At 44.2% G+C, this 16,275-nt stretch overlaps 1 pseudogene; it reads left to right on the top strand.

The window, feature by feature from the left end:
* Positions 1-7,827: 7,827 nt before the first annotated feature.
* Positions 7,828-10,081, top strand: LOC125440590 (annotated as a pseudogene).
* Positions 10,082-16,275: the final 6,194 nt, after the last annotated feature.

Raw genomic sequence — 16,275 nt, 5'->3', positions numbered from 1 at the left:
TTGTAACATCATCAAGTGAAAGGCTGCACCTGTTCAGATTCTTGAGGACTTCTAACGAATCAGGAGCCCTGTCTCTCAAAAAAAGGAGGGAAAAATTCTACCTCAGACTTTAAAATATGGAAAAAAAACCGGCTATATTATATTATAGCCAGGAAAACCAAAGCTTAATTTAATCGTGTCTGCAGAATCAATTTTTAAAAATACACTTTCAAATGTATAATTTTGATTAAGAATGCAAGATGCTCGAGGGAGGAATGACTCAAGCGACCTTGAAGGTTTACATCAGCTTTCACTGTCACACCTTGCTAATGGTTATTGCGCCATCTTCAGATGTAGCCAGCAGGTCAAGTGTTGAAGGAAGAGGTACCAAAATCTCTCCTCCTTCTTCACTAACACACCACTTCAGACTATGTGACGACAACAAAGAGTGGAGTGTGCTACCCAGTGAATGCAAAGTCAAGTTTCTACAGGAGGAACTTGGAAGGGTTTGGTTGAAGGGCTCTTGAGTGGAGTGGAGACTGGCCGCCACACAAAAGAAATGTCAAAAATCCAGTTGAGCTGAAGATAAGATTTGCATCTTCTTTGTCAGGGGCGAGAGTGCTCAGAATAAATCAGATACCCATCTTAGAGTGCCTGTAGAAAGAAACTGGGAATTAGGTCTTTCTACGCTGCTGGGAAGGTTCTCACAAAATTTGGAATTTAAATCCAGTTAAGCCACTATGTTGTACTACAATCCTGCACAGAGTTAGGCCATGGGATTGAAATACTCTCGAGTTTCATTTATTATGAAAATTTGCATATCTCCTCTTCAAACATGCAGGACTTCCAGTTTGATGAATTACCTCACAGTTGATGAAAACGAAATACTGTTTATGGCTGCCACTGTCACCCTAAAGGGCCAAAGCAGATATAACATGAATGACAGGAGTCACTGAGGGGTTGAAATTATGTTTGGCATTAGTGTTATGATCATAACCACAAAATGTTCCCTGCTAAGTCTGGACTTCCTTCACGTTTTTAGCCACTGTGGGTGCCCAAAACAGGTTGCTGACACACAGGCTTTATCTATGAATTTCCCAAAATATCTAAGCAGGAATACATGCATCGCATACACTCACTTTTCCATTCTCCTATACCCAGCCCCTCTGAATGATTCTTAATGTCTTTCTGATTTTTCAGTTCCTCACTCCTGATGACAAATTCAACACTGTATTCAGTTATGCTAAATTTTTCCATTGAAGTTTTGCTGCCCCTCGTACGTAAAAATAACCAGTTTAAAACTCTTCTATGCCACCTTTCAAGGTGACAAACAACACTGTTTAAAATGTTTAAAGTACATATACAATAATTCAATAAAATGCATACATACGCAAAACACAGAAAAACAGGGAGGAGGCCAGTAGCAATAGTTTTTTTTAAACATTTTCAAATATTTTATTTATAATACCATATACATATATGTTCATCTATCAAACATTGTTAAAAAATTCCAAAAATACGCTTACATTTATATAGCATATATCATAAACCATCTAACTGATATAATTCCTTCTCTTTATCACCAGTAGCAATAATTGGGTGTATGCTGAACAAGTCTTCACTGGCTGACCAGCAATTTGAATTTGGCCCAGAAACAAACAAAGGGCGTTTTTCCACTCGAGAGTAGAATAGTGTCGACTCATGAGGCTGAAAGAGTCGACCTGTGTTAATCCCTTCGTTGCTTCCCACAGCAGCCGAGGTGGTCCTGCCGGAGCCGAGTTCAAAGGGCGGGATCACCTCGACTCATCATTCACTCGTCATATCTGATTGGCTGCTGCGTTCGGGAATGCTGACGTCGTCCCTTTTAAAAAAATTACGTTGCCATTTTACGTTTGCTATGGCGTCAATCTACCCTTCGTCACTGGCATGATGCGTGGTGTTACACTGTTACCCGGCGAGTCTTCCGTTTCTCGCATGCCAAAACACTTCGCCTGTGATTATTTGACTCGGCGAATCGACCCGACGAACGTTTCCCACTCCGTCGGTTTTTCTTGAGTTCAACCTAGCTTCGTCGGTTCACCTCACCATCATGATGGATTCGAAAATTTAATGGCAGAACGGAGCAGAGCAGGACGAACCTATGTCGAACTCAGCAGATGTGGGGAGCACTTGGGTTGAACATAGGTCGAACTTGAGTTCGCATGGTGAGTGGGAAAACGCCCTAGGAGCCCATGCAGACAGAACTAGAATGGAGCGATGCAGACCCTATGGCCCACTGTGGTCAACATTTTGGCTACACCATTCTGTACCAACTGTAGCTTTCAGAAAGTCTTCAAAAGCAGCTCCATGTAGAGCATGTTTCAGCAAATCTAACCTAGATGTTACCAGGGCATGCACCACTGTGACATGATCTCCTACTACCACCACACCGCCCCCCCACCCCCCCACCCCACCCCACGAAGGGCTTCAGCAAAACTGACAAAAGGTACCCCTGGCTACTGTCACCACCAGTTTATCTAGTACATTTGTTTATCTAGATCAGAGGTAGGGAACCTGCGGCTCTCCAGATGTTCAGGAACTACAATTCCCATCAGCCCCTACCAGCATGGCCAATTGGCCATGCTGACAGAGGCTGATGGGAATTGTAGTTCCTGAACATCTGGAGAGCCGCAGGTTCCCTACCCCTGATCTAGATGCATTTCATACGTATAGAAAAGGCTGGTTTCCCCACTAAGGGTAGGGGATCATAGCCTCAAACTGGCCTGATGATTTCTATCCTCAGATCAAAAATTGTTCCATAATTCCCACAAAAAGGGAAGCTGTCAGCTGGGGCCACAATTGCAGACACAGCAATTGTACCAAAGCTCTGGAATAACTTCCTCGGTGCTGAGGCCATTCTAGAGAGACAGCCAGCAAATCCATTTAGCACAGTCTATTTTGCATCAAAAACAAACTAAAGACAGGTGGAACATACAGCTGTGAGGCACAGATATTTTTTTAACTGGTTGAATCAGATCACTTTTAAGTTAAGCAAAAGTGTATTGCACTTGGGACAGTTTTGAAGCTGGGTCCCTTATCCCTATACAACCCCCCCCCCCCCCCCAAGACACTGGGGAGGTGGCCTGGCCTGCAAATCTATGGCTCATTCCGCACATGCAGAATAATGCACTTTGAAACTGCTTTCAGTGCTCTTTGAAGCTGTGCAGAATGGCAAAATCCACTTGCAAACAGTTGTGAAAGTGGTTTGAAAATGCATTATTTTGCGTGTGCGGAAGGGGCCTAAGATGACTTAAAATGCTGCCACAGTTGGGGCCCTTGGTTTTAAAAAATGCTATATGTGAAAGAATCCATGAACATAATTTCACCAAGACAACCAAGCCACACCTTTACGAGCATATAAGGTTGTAACTTTTGTTTGCAATATTATTTCATCAAGCAAATGGTTCTATCAAACTCCCCCAACAGCCAAAACAATTTTATCATTGTTTTTAGAATCGGTGTAAAACTATAAGCTAATTAAACTTCTTAAATTTTCTTTCTTGTCATTTTAACTTGATTTTGAAGAATATGGGTGATTTAAAAGGAAAAGAAAGACATACAGGAATACAGTACTTACATGCGGAACCAACATTCTATTTACAAAAAATATTTTCCAATTCCTCAAGGTCTAACTAACTGGTGAGAAACCTTTATCATTCTAAGGGAACTTCCTCCAGCCAAAGAAGCCCCTTTTCAACTTAACTGGCTCTCTCATTAGTGGGAATACCATTACTGTTCTCAATCATAAGCCTGGCAGAATAGTTCTGTCTTGCAGGCCCTGAGGAACTGTCCTAGGTCCTGCAGGACCCTGGACAGAGCATTCCACCAGGCTGGGACCAGGGTTGAAAAGGTTTTGGCCCTGGTCGAGGACAGCTGACTACTTTTGAGCCAGGGATCACCGGTAAGTTTTTATTTGTTGAACGTTTGGGGTGCATTTTTGGAGAGGCAGTCCTGCAGATACGAAGGCCCCAGACCATTTAGGGTTTTAAAGGTCAACACCAGAACCTTGAATCTGATTCGGTACTTCACCCATTTATCAATAGCTGGCAGAGCGTTGGGTGGATGTACACCTGCCATGGTGTTCCAATGAGTACCCACACCACCACATTCTGTATCAGTTGGAGATTCTGAATAAGCCTCCAGGGCAGCCCAGTAGAGAACGAGTTGCAGTAATCTAGTCTGGAGGTGATCATGATTGTTGCATGGATCACCGTGGCTAGGTCCGGTTGAGACAGATAGGGAGCCAGTAGCTTTGCCTGGTGCAGGTGGTAAAACAACAGGTGGGCAACATTATAAACAGCATCAATATGCTGTTTATAGGACATGAACCTCAAGCTGGTCTCTTGCAGTCCAGGGATAAATTTGTGTAAAAGGTAATAAAATACAGGAAGGTTTTTATGTGTGCATGATACCTCAGGAGATGCTCTTTCTTTGCCTCCCACAAGCAACTACATTTGCAGTGGTGTTAGCAATGGAGAAGGTTTTAATGTGTTTTCTTTCTATCCTGTCATTCTTCACAATTTGTTTGCCGCTCTTTTTGATACGGCAAAACTTTTGCCAGCTTTTTTCCTGGCTCTGCTTCTGTGCCATTTTACTTGCTGAAACTAAAACACACCTTTCCCAGCATCACATGATGTAAACTATGCAGCAAACCTCACCTGCTTAATCGCAGTGTCAGGCCAATGTCAGAGGCATGGCAGCTAAGCCATCGTGCAACTGACAGCCTTCAGAAAAGATCTTGGGAAAGAGAACTGGAGGACACCTTCCACTGGAGGCAGAGCTACTCAAGTTGGAAGAGGCTCCAGTTTTTATTTACTGGAATGGGAGGATAGAGGCAGTTTTAATTTAGCTGTGATCGTGCAACATTAATATCCCATTTTAGCAAAATGTCAAGAACTTTATGTTAGTAAAATACACACCAACCAGCTGCATAGCAAACAGTTTGCAGATTTCTGAAGCTGGTTATTACAAGTACAGAAAAATCTAGCAAAGCTCTAATGAGTTACAGGATGTAAGGAGTTTAGAACATCAACTCAGTATTGTCTGTTCTGGGAAACAGTAACACAGAACTTGATCTGCAATATTTTAGATATGTATGCTAGCTCCACTTTTACATGTGCAAGTAATCTGCTGTACCTATTCCCTTACCTTAGTATTCCATCCATTCCCCTTTCTCCCTTTCTTTTTCATTCCCCCTTTCACCTCTTCCCTTTTACCCTGCAGTATGAATAGATGTAGGGGCTTAGTTTTAGCTATCCTCCCTCAAATGGATTTTTTTTTGTTTTGATAGCCTTTATTGGCATTCCAAAATACAATAAATACAATAAAACAATAAATACAATAAAACAATAAAACAATAAAACAATTGTCCATGAAAGACAGATAGTTACAGCAGCCATTCAGAGTCTCATCAAAAGTTTAGTCCAAATGGACTCATCAAAAGTGCCATTCCTATACACCTCTCCACAGATCTGACTAAAAACCCACCAACAGAGCCCAGGCATCACAACAGCATACAGTGACAACACTCCACTATAAAACACAGAGTTTGTTAGAGTGGCACCTAATCCTAACACAGAACAAGGGATAGGGGGCGAGGAAATGGGCAAACAATTGATTTGGCTCCATAGGTTGCCACAGCCTTCAGTTGTCACTCACTCCATCTAGCAATCAATAACAAAACTACGACATCCCTCAATGAATCACCCACGTTTGACTTTGGGTGACCGTGACCGTGAACCCAAAGGTTGCTGGCAGATGTAGGCACTGTGTGCCAATAGCAAATAGTTAATGTGAGCAGCATTGTTGTTGTTATGATGATAGCAATCTAGTGCTTAGTGTCCATCTAGCGTTGCATCTATAATCTTTAAAAGATATTTTGCTACGCTTTCGCAGAAGTAAGGATCAAGATTATCTAAGATTAACGGAATCCTAAGAGCATCAGTTAAATGATTGAATAGAAGTGAAGCAATGATGGGCTGGGTCATTCTGATCTTGGCAAATCTTGCACAATGAAACAGAGTGTGCTCCAGTGTCTCTACTTGGCCTGAGTTGCATGGGCATAGCCTCTTTTGTTTATCTATGCGTTGGTATCTGCCTTTAAGGAGCATAGAGGGCATTAAATTGAAACGGGCCAAGGATATTGCTCTTCTGTGCCTTGGATTGGTAAGCCAGAAAAGGTAGTTGGCTGTATGTCCTTGTTCAAAAGGGATAAGCAAATTTAGAGGAGAGCATGTTTTCCTTGCTTCAGCTATCATGTTGCAGTACTCATGTTCCAGCAGCCTGATTTTCAGGCAATTATAGGCCTCTGGTAGAGTGAAAGAGTAAAGTGACTCTAGTGGGAGGCCGATAGAGCTAATTTTTTCTTCCACCAACGTCGTCCATCTGGGAACTACCGAGTCGGAGAGCATCGAGTGGATTAAGCTAGAATGATCTTGTGAAAAAATGGATGTGCAGCCAATATTTGATGGTCCTCAGCCAAGCCATTGTGACATGGGATATTTGCCCAAGTTCTAAGCATAGGGCTGCGTATGGAGCACAGTTGGGTAGTCCCATGATTTTATAAAAAAAACGGGATTGAGATCTATTTAAGATTTTGTTCGCCGCTTCAATCCAGATAGGTGCTCCATAAAGGAGCTTGGTTCCACATTTGGCATTGAAAACTTTCAACGCTGATGGTATATATTGATGGCCCGATTTGTGGAAGAAGCACAGGATTGCTGAAGCGCTGTTATTGGCTGCATCAAGTGCTAGTGTCCTGTGTACTGCCCAATTAAGATTGCTCGTAAGAGTAATGCCCATTCTGGCCTCCCCTTCCCCTTTCTCCCTTTCTTTTTCATTCCCCCTTTCCCTTTCACCTCTTCCCTTTTACCCTGCAGTATGAATAGATGTAGGGGCTTAGTTTTAGCTATCCTCCCTCAAATTGATTTTATAGTGCCAGATTTGTTGGAAATATATTTTTATCATGTTTATACTGAACACTCAGTATACTGAACATTGTATGACACTCTAAGCCCCCTGGGGGAGGATGTCTTATAAATCTAATGAAAAATAAATAAATATCCAGCACATTTGTCACTCACCCTTTGCAGAAGATACAACAACTATGCTGTACAATACATTGCATGAGTTAGGCATTAAAATGAGTGCAGGAAGAACAAAAAACAAAATAATTTAGCTTCCTGGGCAAATTCAGAGTTAAGTGGATACTGTCAAGTACTGGGCTTGCAGACAATTGGCAAGGCAACAACTGTTTCAGTAGACAAAAAATGGAAAACAGTAGAAAGGAGCAGCACTACATGGTGCTCGGTGCTTGACTAGCGGCACACTTGTTGAAAAGATTGGCTACCACTTCTCCAAGACAGAAAGATTGTAGGAAAAATAGACAGAACAAAGGACATTTTGATTAAAAAAAAATAGACAGAACAAAGGACATTTTGATAGGATAGGGGTGGGGAAATAATTGTGTGTATTTTTGCCTCATGGGAGCAGTCCTCTGGACAAGCAGAGCTATTGGAATAGGCTCATTATAAACCAGGAAGTATTGTTGGGACCATTTGCATGCTCTGTGGACAAGTACCCTTGTCAGACAAACAAAGCAATGTGAGGGGGGAAAATCAGAGCATCCATTATACTTAAGAATCAAACAATGAAAAAAATCGAAGGACTCCTCATAAAACATGCAAACCAACATCACTCCCAATGACTCCTGCATGGACTAGCAAAAACAGAAATCAACCCAACCCAACCAAGTGCAATTAGCACCCATCATCATTATTGTGACCATCTCCAAACTCAGCTTACGCCAATATGCCTAAAAAGAACAGCCTGCCTGTGAGGAGTCTCAAAGCATCTTACAAATTCCTTTTCTGTTCCTCTCTCCACAACAAACACCTTGTGAGGTAGATGGGGCTGAGAGAATTCTGAGAACTGTGACTAGCCCGAGGCTTCCTGTGGAGGAGTGGGAAAACAAATCCAGTTCACCAGATTAGAGCCCACCACTCATGTAGAGAAGTAAGGAAGCAAGCCCAGTTCTCCACCTTTGAGTCCACCTGTTCTTAACCACCACACCGGTTCTTGGGTGGGAAGCGACAAGGGGCTGCTTTTCCTGACTCTGAAGAAGTGGGGAAAGGAACACGAAGCCTCTCTGCCAATTTAGATGCAGGAAGAGTTTTTCTAAAACTTGGATGGAAAGATAAGAAAAAGTGGACGATTCAGAAATGGTTGGAATATATATGGGAACAAGTGACATTGGACATTTTTGAAATATCATCAAAGAATAAAACATGGCAAGAAAAACAGAATGAAATAATGAAGATATGGACAAGTTATGAGAATTGGATGAAGGAGACGGGAGTCAAAGAAGACGAATGGATAAGAAGACAACAACGAATGAACTTACTGCTGTTTGGTTAAAGGAAAGTAAAACATAATATTAGGGGAGGGTGGGAGGGAAAAAAAGGAAAATGTATTGTTTGGAAATTATATCAGAAAGATGTAAATAGAACGATTATTTCAAACTATACAATAATTTATTTATTTATTTTTTAAAAAAAGAGTTTTTCTAAAGCCTTTCTCTCAGGGCAGAAGCGTTGGGGCAAAGGACACGAGAAGAAAGCCAGGGTGATGGAATAACTTCCTTCCTCCACGTTTTCCTTTAGCCTGATGAGGCTGGGGAGGGCTAGGAACAAGGAGGCAGGAGGGGAGCGCCCAAAGGGATAGGCTGCTCGCCGCCCCTGAAGCAGCCCGCAGCCGGGCTCCATCTCTTCCTCCTCTGCTCCTGCCCGCTCCCAGGTTTGCCTCACCATCTGTACCCGCCTGCCCCCTTCACTCCATCTCAGGGTGATGGCCACTGACGCGCTATTCACGCGCCACCCAGCCAAGTGGCCTGCAGAAAGCCAAACGCCCCCCTCCGGCCAAACGCGGGCGCAGGGGCGATGACGCGTCTGGGTTGCAGTAGCCAATAGCAGCTTGAGAGGCGGGAGTCTCTGGGACTCTCGGAAGCGTTGAGCGCGCGAGGGAGGGAGAATCTGAGCGGCTGTGCGGGGACGAGATGCCGGAGAGGAAAGTGTTAAACAAATGATGTCCTCTGTTCTTTGCTCCTTAGAAGATCCGCAGGGCCGTCACGAACCCTGTGATGCGGCTGATGACGCCGTTCCATGTGCGGGCGCCGAGTACATCGACAAGGGCAATAAGTTTAGTGCCCTTCAGGAGATGGTGCAGCATGACTCTTACCTGGGGCTTACCTATCTTCCGGCTTTATATCAAATGCCACCTCCAGGGCAGACCCCAAGAAGACCGGCTGTGCCAGGGGGCGCGGGGCCCCGCGCAACTTCCAGGAGAAGAAGCGGTTGCAGAAGGACGAGCTCCGCAAGCCTATGAAGGTTTTGGAGAAAAGGACCAAAGAATCCAAGCTGCAGATGGGGGTTCCGGAGAACCTGCGTGGATTTTCAATCCATGCTGCAGCAGGGCAAGGATGACGAGGAGGAGCAGAAGTGGCTGCTAGTGGAGGAGGACAAGCAGGAGATGAAGGATGCTGGAGCAAGGACAGGTCAGGTGGCTGCTGGAAAACTCTGCTTGGGCCCCTGCAAAGTCCTTGCCCAAAGCCATGCATGCAGACTTCATGCAGGAGGACTCGTAGCCCCAGGCCAAGAAGCTGAAGGTGGGATGCTGGCATAGGAGCGTTGGCGAATCACACTACCTCCCACAGAGCTGGGGCTGGGAGTGGACTGGGGGACCCAGGTGTTTGGAGTCAGATCACAGGTACTGGCAATGCTTCACTGCCGTCAGGGTCAAAAATGTCTGGCTCTTCTACGCTGAACCTACTCAGACAACGAGCCCTTCGGGGGTAGGGTGGTCTATCAAATCAATCAATCAATAAATAAGCGAGGACTGTAAGAACGATTCAGTATCCCCAATTGGAAAGGCTGAGCCCATGACCCCAATTTTGTTCCATCCCTTCATGGTAAATTGGTCCACACAGATGAAAAAAAAAGGGGGGGTAGAGAATTTCTGGTTACCTGCACATAGCTTGTTTGTTTTTTTGCCATTCACAGATGCTGCTGCCACAAAAATGGCCTCACAATCATTTTCTTTCTCCTAAGGCAATTTGGGTTCTATTCACCAATGCATACTTTCTGTTCCATCTCTCCTATCAGTTGCATTAATACCACCAGTCCATAGAAGCAGGAAGTGAACCTTTGACGGAAGGACTGACCAACATCCCTCAGGGGTGCTCGCGGTGAGTTTGGCCAAGTTCCCATCAGCACTTGGAAAAGACAGCTGAATGATCTTTGGAAAGGGAGGGCATAAATATCATAAATAAATAAGTGACCAGTATGGGACTGTCTGTGTCCCAAGCAAGGTTGGAGACCCCTGGCTGAAGTAGTGGAGAAACTGATTTGTCTCAGAAAAATCTTCCCAGCCACCCCTCCCTTCCTTATGTTTCTCTCTCCTTCTATCCCTCTCCTTCCCTTCCCTTGTTCTTCTCCTTCACTTTCAGTACTTCCTCAATCTCCACACCCTCTTATCAAATAAATTGAGTTTAGGGGGAAGATGAGCTGCATTGGATGTAGCTGAAATTATTATATCCCATTTGGGAAATAGAATGGGGAAGGATGGAGTATCAATTTTAACAGTTTATTGATTAACTTCAGTCACTGTAACTGTTTTATTTGTATTATATTAACTGTGTTGGAAGTTTGACTTGTGAATACTGTGTTGACAGATTGTAAACTGTCCTGAGCTCAGCCTTTAGCTACAGTAAGGCATGGGTAGAAATTTTTAAAAAGTCAAAAGTAAAGTGAAGACTTTCTTTAAATAAAAGTTAGCCCCAAAAGAATTCCAAAGAAATTGTGATCAGTGGATCCTGCTCATGAGAATTGTGTAGCACTGCAAACACAGTTTAGTTCTCTTTAACCTTTACCAACTTGGCTACAGCTCTTATATCATTCCACTGTGCAATAATGAATCCAAGATGCTGAACTATTATTACCATTGAAGGCATCAAAATATACCTACAATTGGTCTGTTTTATTACTAAATTGTAAAACCTACCTTCTTACCCCTATATAAACACACTGTTTCTTCCTTTCCCACACTGGGGGACAGGTTCCCTTTGTAACAGCAGAGCATGTAATGGATTCCATTGCTTCTGGAAATCGAGGAATTTGACCCTTAAACAACATGTCACGAAGGAAAAAGTATGTTCCAGTCATAGTTAATTTGAGCTAATAGTACAGGTGGCTAGGGACCATTTTGAACACTGTTCTTATGATCCTGCTGTTACATCACAATGATCCACTTTTTTTTTAAGTTGTGTTTTTGGGATCTATTCTCCCCCTCCTGCCCATGAAATAGTAACAGTTCTGGGTAAATGGGAAAAGGAAAGCACCTATTTTACAAGTTAGTATTTTCCACACACACAAGTTTATTGAATAGATGAATTGGGGGGGTGGGGCAAAGACAGCAAGACAAAACCGGGCCATAATGTGCAGGTATGAAGTCTTTGAAATGCTCCAAATCCAACTGCTCCTATGGTCAAACACTGGGACAGCCGAACAAAATGAGGAAGGAGAGAAAACAGACTGAGATGTCACACTGCTTCCCAACCACATTCACACACCTCTTTTTATTTTGCTAATTTTTTAACATGGGGAACAGAGGTGGGGAAAGGATACGAAACAGGCCTTTTCTAACTATTTCTGATCTATTTGGGGGTAATTTTGGCCTCTGTTTTTGTTACTTTATTTATGCTGTGATAATTCCTCCAGCCTCTCCTCGTTCATGAAGACACTGAGGGTCCCTAGGCCCAGGTCGATTACAGGACAAGAGTACTGGTCTACATGACAAGGTTGTCGTAAATCAATGTACTGCAAAAAGAATCTGCCAAGCTAAGCATTTTCTGTAAATACTGTTTTAAATCCCTGCCCTCAGGCAATCAAGTAATAAATTGCCTTTGAAGAAACATGCAGGTTTGTGCAGACTTTTTCCCCAAGGCTTTTTCCACCTCCTCTCAAACTTTCTTAGCTGTTTCTAGATTTGGTCTTTCCATAAGCTAGCCATCAGAAACAGACAAAATTATATAGTTCCTTACCTGGTCATTTTTCTCATTCCATGGCACTTGTCATGCTTCTTCTATTGGTCTGTCTGTTGAAAGAATGCTCTATAATTTTTCTTGTTGTAATAAAGCTTTTGTGTGTATTCACCACATGACATAATTATCTCTGTGGGAGGTGGCCATCTTAACTCCTGTGCCTTTATCTGCATGCTGTCCTGAGCCTGGGGCAAAGTTTTCTTTTAACCTGTGTAGTTGAGTCTGGACCCATAATCCATGGTGGCAGAAGGGCTAATTGTGCAGAGAAGTGGCAGATTCATTGATTACAGATAAAAGATAAATGTTTATCAGGGAATCGCATTTCAGACTGGAAAGCTGACAGATATGGATAGCCTGCCAGCCACCTTGCTAGCTAGGGAAGGACGGAGAAGTAAAGTCCCAAGGAAGAGGAGGAAATTAGACCCAAGATATCAATCTAAGGACAGACAAGAGGTGACACAAAAGGACAGAAGAGCCTCTAACCTTAACAGCTGACCACTTCCCCACCTTCTGCTGGGTCTTCTTCTCAGATCCTTTCCATACTAGACATTGTCTGCCTGCCATCTGCAGTGTAAAATCTTGTAAGGATTGGTAATATTATTGTTGTTGTTGTTATTATTATTTTTTCGATTTGATAAACCGCCCTACCCCCGAAGGGCTCAGGGCGGTGTACAACAAAACAACAACCATAATAAAACAAATCGAATAATCCCAGTTAAAAATACAAAACCTTATACAAAAATACAAAAACTATAGCAGCAGCATCCTACAATAAATAGTTAATAATTAATAATAGGGGCATCTGGCATCACACCCCAGTGGTCAAAACCTGGGAGTGGTCAAATTTTGGGAGGGGGCTGGCAAATGGTCAGGTGCACAACCAGTGAACAGGGCAATGAGAGGGGTGGAATCAGCGGCCAGTCCCCCCAAAAGCCCGGTGGAACAGCTCAGTTTTACAGGCCCTGCGGAACTCCCCAAGGTAGCCAAGAGAGCCAAAAGGCTGTGAACAATCTAAAGTGTGATATAAACGCTATATGTTGTTATGCCCTAAGGAATGAGCAATGCAAAGAAAGGTGAAATGAGCAATGCAGAGAAAGGTGAAAAACAATCTTCTCATTTCAGTGCCAGAAAATTAAGCACATGCTTTATTTGAAGTCAGATGGACTTCAGAACTTAACTTTGGCTGCAGTACGCACATTTTCCTTCAGCTGCCTTTCCTCACCCAATCAACCTCCTCAAACTTACATTGTTATAGAGCAGTGATGGCGAACCTATGGCACGGGTGCCAGAGGTGGCACTCGGAGCCCTCTCTGTGGGCACGCGCACACAGAGTTGGTCATGTGGGGGGTGGAAAATCCCCCCCCCAACACATCTAGGCTGGCCTGGGCCACTGAACATGATGTGCGCGCACCAGGGTGAGCAGGGAGGACTCGGCTGGCGGGCCTGGTGCCTGTGCTCCGGGTTGCTGCTGCCTGGGGGGGGGGGGGTGTGCAGAGGAGGCAGAGATGCTAGAGAGGCACAGAGCGATGCGCACAGGACTTGCTGGAGGCTACAGCAGGCTGGCCCCTGCTCGAGCGGGTGGGGCAGAGGAAGAGGGAGGCAAACATTTTTTTCTAAACTAAAACCTCAGCATTCAGGTTTAATTGCCGGGTTTTTGCGATAAATAAGTGGGGTTTGGGTTGCAATTTGGGCACTCGGTCTCAAAAAGGTTCGCCATCACTGTTATAGAGCAAACCTAAGCAGAGTTACACTCTTAAAATACCCTCAAAATTAATGGGCTTAGAAGTGTGTAATTCTGCCTGGGATTGCATAGATATGTACTTTCTGTCTTTGTCACCTGCTGTTCATGTGCTTTTAACAGAGGATTTGAGATCTTCTGCTACAACTGACCTCCAGAGTGCAAAGATCATTTCACCTGAAGAAAATGGCCGCTTTGGAAGGTAGATGGGCATTATAGCCAGCCGAGGTCAGCTTCCTTCCCCAAACCCTGGCCTCCTCAAGTTCTACTTGCAAAATCTCCAGATATTTCCCAAACCATAGCTAGCAAACTTAGCCTGACCATTTGTGTGGTCCAGGGAATATTGGGGCTTCTTCCATTGTTCTCCGTACACCATCTGGTCCCTGGAAAGATCATGGCCATTGTGAGAGAATCTTCACAGAGTAATAGAAGAAGAAGAGTTGGATTTATATCCCCCCTTTCTCTCCTGCAGGAGACTCAAAGGGGCTTACAATCTCCTTACCCTTTCCCCCCTCACAACAAACACCCTGGGAGGTAGGTGGGGCTGAGAGAGCTCCGAGAAGCTGTGACTAGCCCAAGGTCACCCAGCTGGCGTGTGTGGGAGTGTAGAGGCTAATCTGAATCCCCCAGATAAGCCTCCACAGCTCAGGCAGCAGAGCAAGGAATGAAACCCGGTTCCTCCAGATTAGAGTGCACCTGCCGTTAACCACTACGCCACTGCTGCTCTTAACCAATAGCCACCCAAGACGGGAGGAGGGGCTGGGGGACAAGGAAATAAAATCTCTGCTCCTCCTTTTTCAAGCACAGCTCCTCTAAATGAAATGGCATATTCATTTCCTTGTGCCTCCTCACAGGAGTTTCTTTTGCCTCAATAATCACAATGGACCTTAGGTGCAGAATAGATAGCCTTAAGTACAGAATGATTAATCCAGTTTAACCGCACCAGAGATAGATGTGATGGATTTTTTTTTTTACAATGAATAAGTATATTATTTGCCAAGCTTCGAAATAAAAAACGGAAAACCATAGCTTTTCTTTTGACAGGCAATTAGCATCCCTTTGGCCCAGAATTTAAATGTTCATGGGCGGTGTATATAAATATAGGTCTCTCTACAGCAGTGATAGCAAACCTTCTCAAGACCGAGTACCCAAATTGCAACCCAAAACCGACTTATTTATCACAAAGTGCCAACAAGGCAATTTAACCTGAATATTGAGGTTGTAGTTTAGAAAAAACAGTTGGCACCAAGGCGTGCGTTACTCGGGAGTAAGCTTGGTGGTCGTCGGTAGCTTTGCTTTGAAGCAACCATGCAACTCTTCCAACGGGTGAATCACGACCCTAGAAGGGTTTACTCAGAAGCAAGTCCCATTGCCAGGAACCGAGCTTACTCCCAGATAAAGGATCATGCTTTAGTTCTTCACATGAAAATCAGTGGGGTTTAACAGCGCTTAACAGGGTTACCTACACTGCTTCCCCAAAACTAGGTCTTAGGTTTAATGCTAATAATCAAGCCCAGCGGCGCAGGCCAGCCTAGATGTGGGGGGGGGCTCTGTTTGTGCGTGCCCACAGAGAGGGCTCTGAGTGCCACCTCTGGCACCTGTGCCATAGGTTCGCCACCACTGCTCTACACTGCTACACCACTGCTCTTGGTATCTCAGTCTATCCATAGCACATGAGATTTTCCAGCTGTTACAAATTGCAATAAAAATGTAATGTTAACATGCAATTTTGCAATTTTAAAAGGTCCTCGCTTGCACTGGTCTTGTGGTAATCAAGAGGATTTAGCATAGGGATAAATGTGCAGGATTTGGATTTTAGTACAGGGCCCCCCCCCCCCCCGCGCCCCCTCTCTAGCTAACTGAAATCTAAAACTAGTTTACGACCTGTTTGAGAAAGGTAACCTAATTCCTTCTGACTGAACAACTTACCCCTGCAGCGGTTGTTTGGGAAGGACAGATGTCCTTATCGGATAAGAGAGGAATGTGAGGCTGTCATTATTCTCTCACCTTTCCAGAAAAGCTGGCTGGGGCTGCTGCACCTCGTAACCTATCACGTCCTGCTTTGTTGTGTACTCCAAGCAACCATAAAACATTCTTTCAATGAGCGACCACCAATTTCTGCCCTGGAAATCTGACTGGGCTACCTGAAAGCCACCTTTATAGCATCTTATAATAATTATCCCTCAGATTTATACTGCTAGTAAATTTTAGTCCCTCCTTCCAAACTGTTTCCCAGTCTTTTAGCTTAACTATGGCCATTTCTGCACAGAGGCAGGAAATGGCTCTCCACCAGCATAATTCGTGCCAGTGGACGCACGAGACCGTTCGCACGGTCTCATATGGGCAGCACCGAGGCTGCTGTGACCTGCAGAAGCAGCTCTGCATGGAGCCGCCCGCGGGTCGTCCTGTTCACCTACTTCTCCCT

The sequence above is a fragment of the Sphaerodactylus townsendi genome, linkage group LG11, assembly GCF_021028975.2.
Source record: "Sphaerodactylus townsendi isolate TG3544 linkage group LG11, MPM_Stown_v2.3, whole genome shotgun sequence".
Taxonomy (NCBI): domain Eukaryota; kingdom Metazoa; phylum Chordata; class Lepidosauria; order Squamata; family Sphaerodactylidae; genus Sphaerodactylus; species Sphaerodactylus townsendi.
Note: the sequence above shows the minus strand (reverse complement) of the source record. Positions and strands in the feature narration are given on the sequence as shown.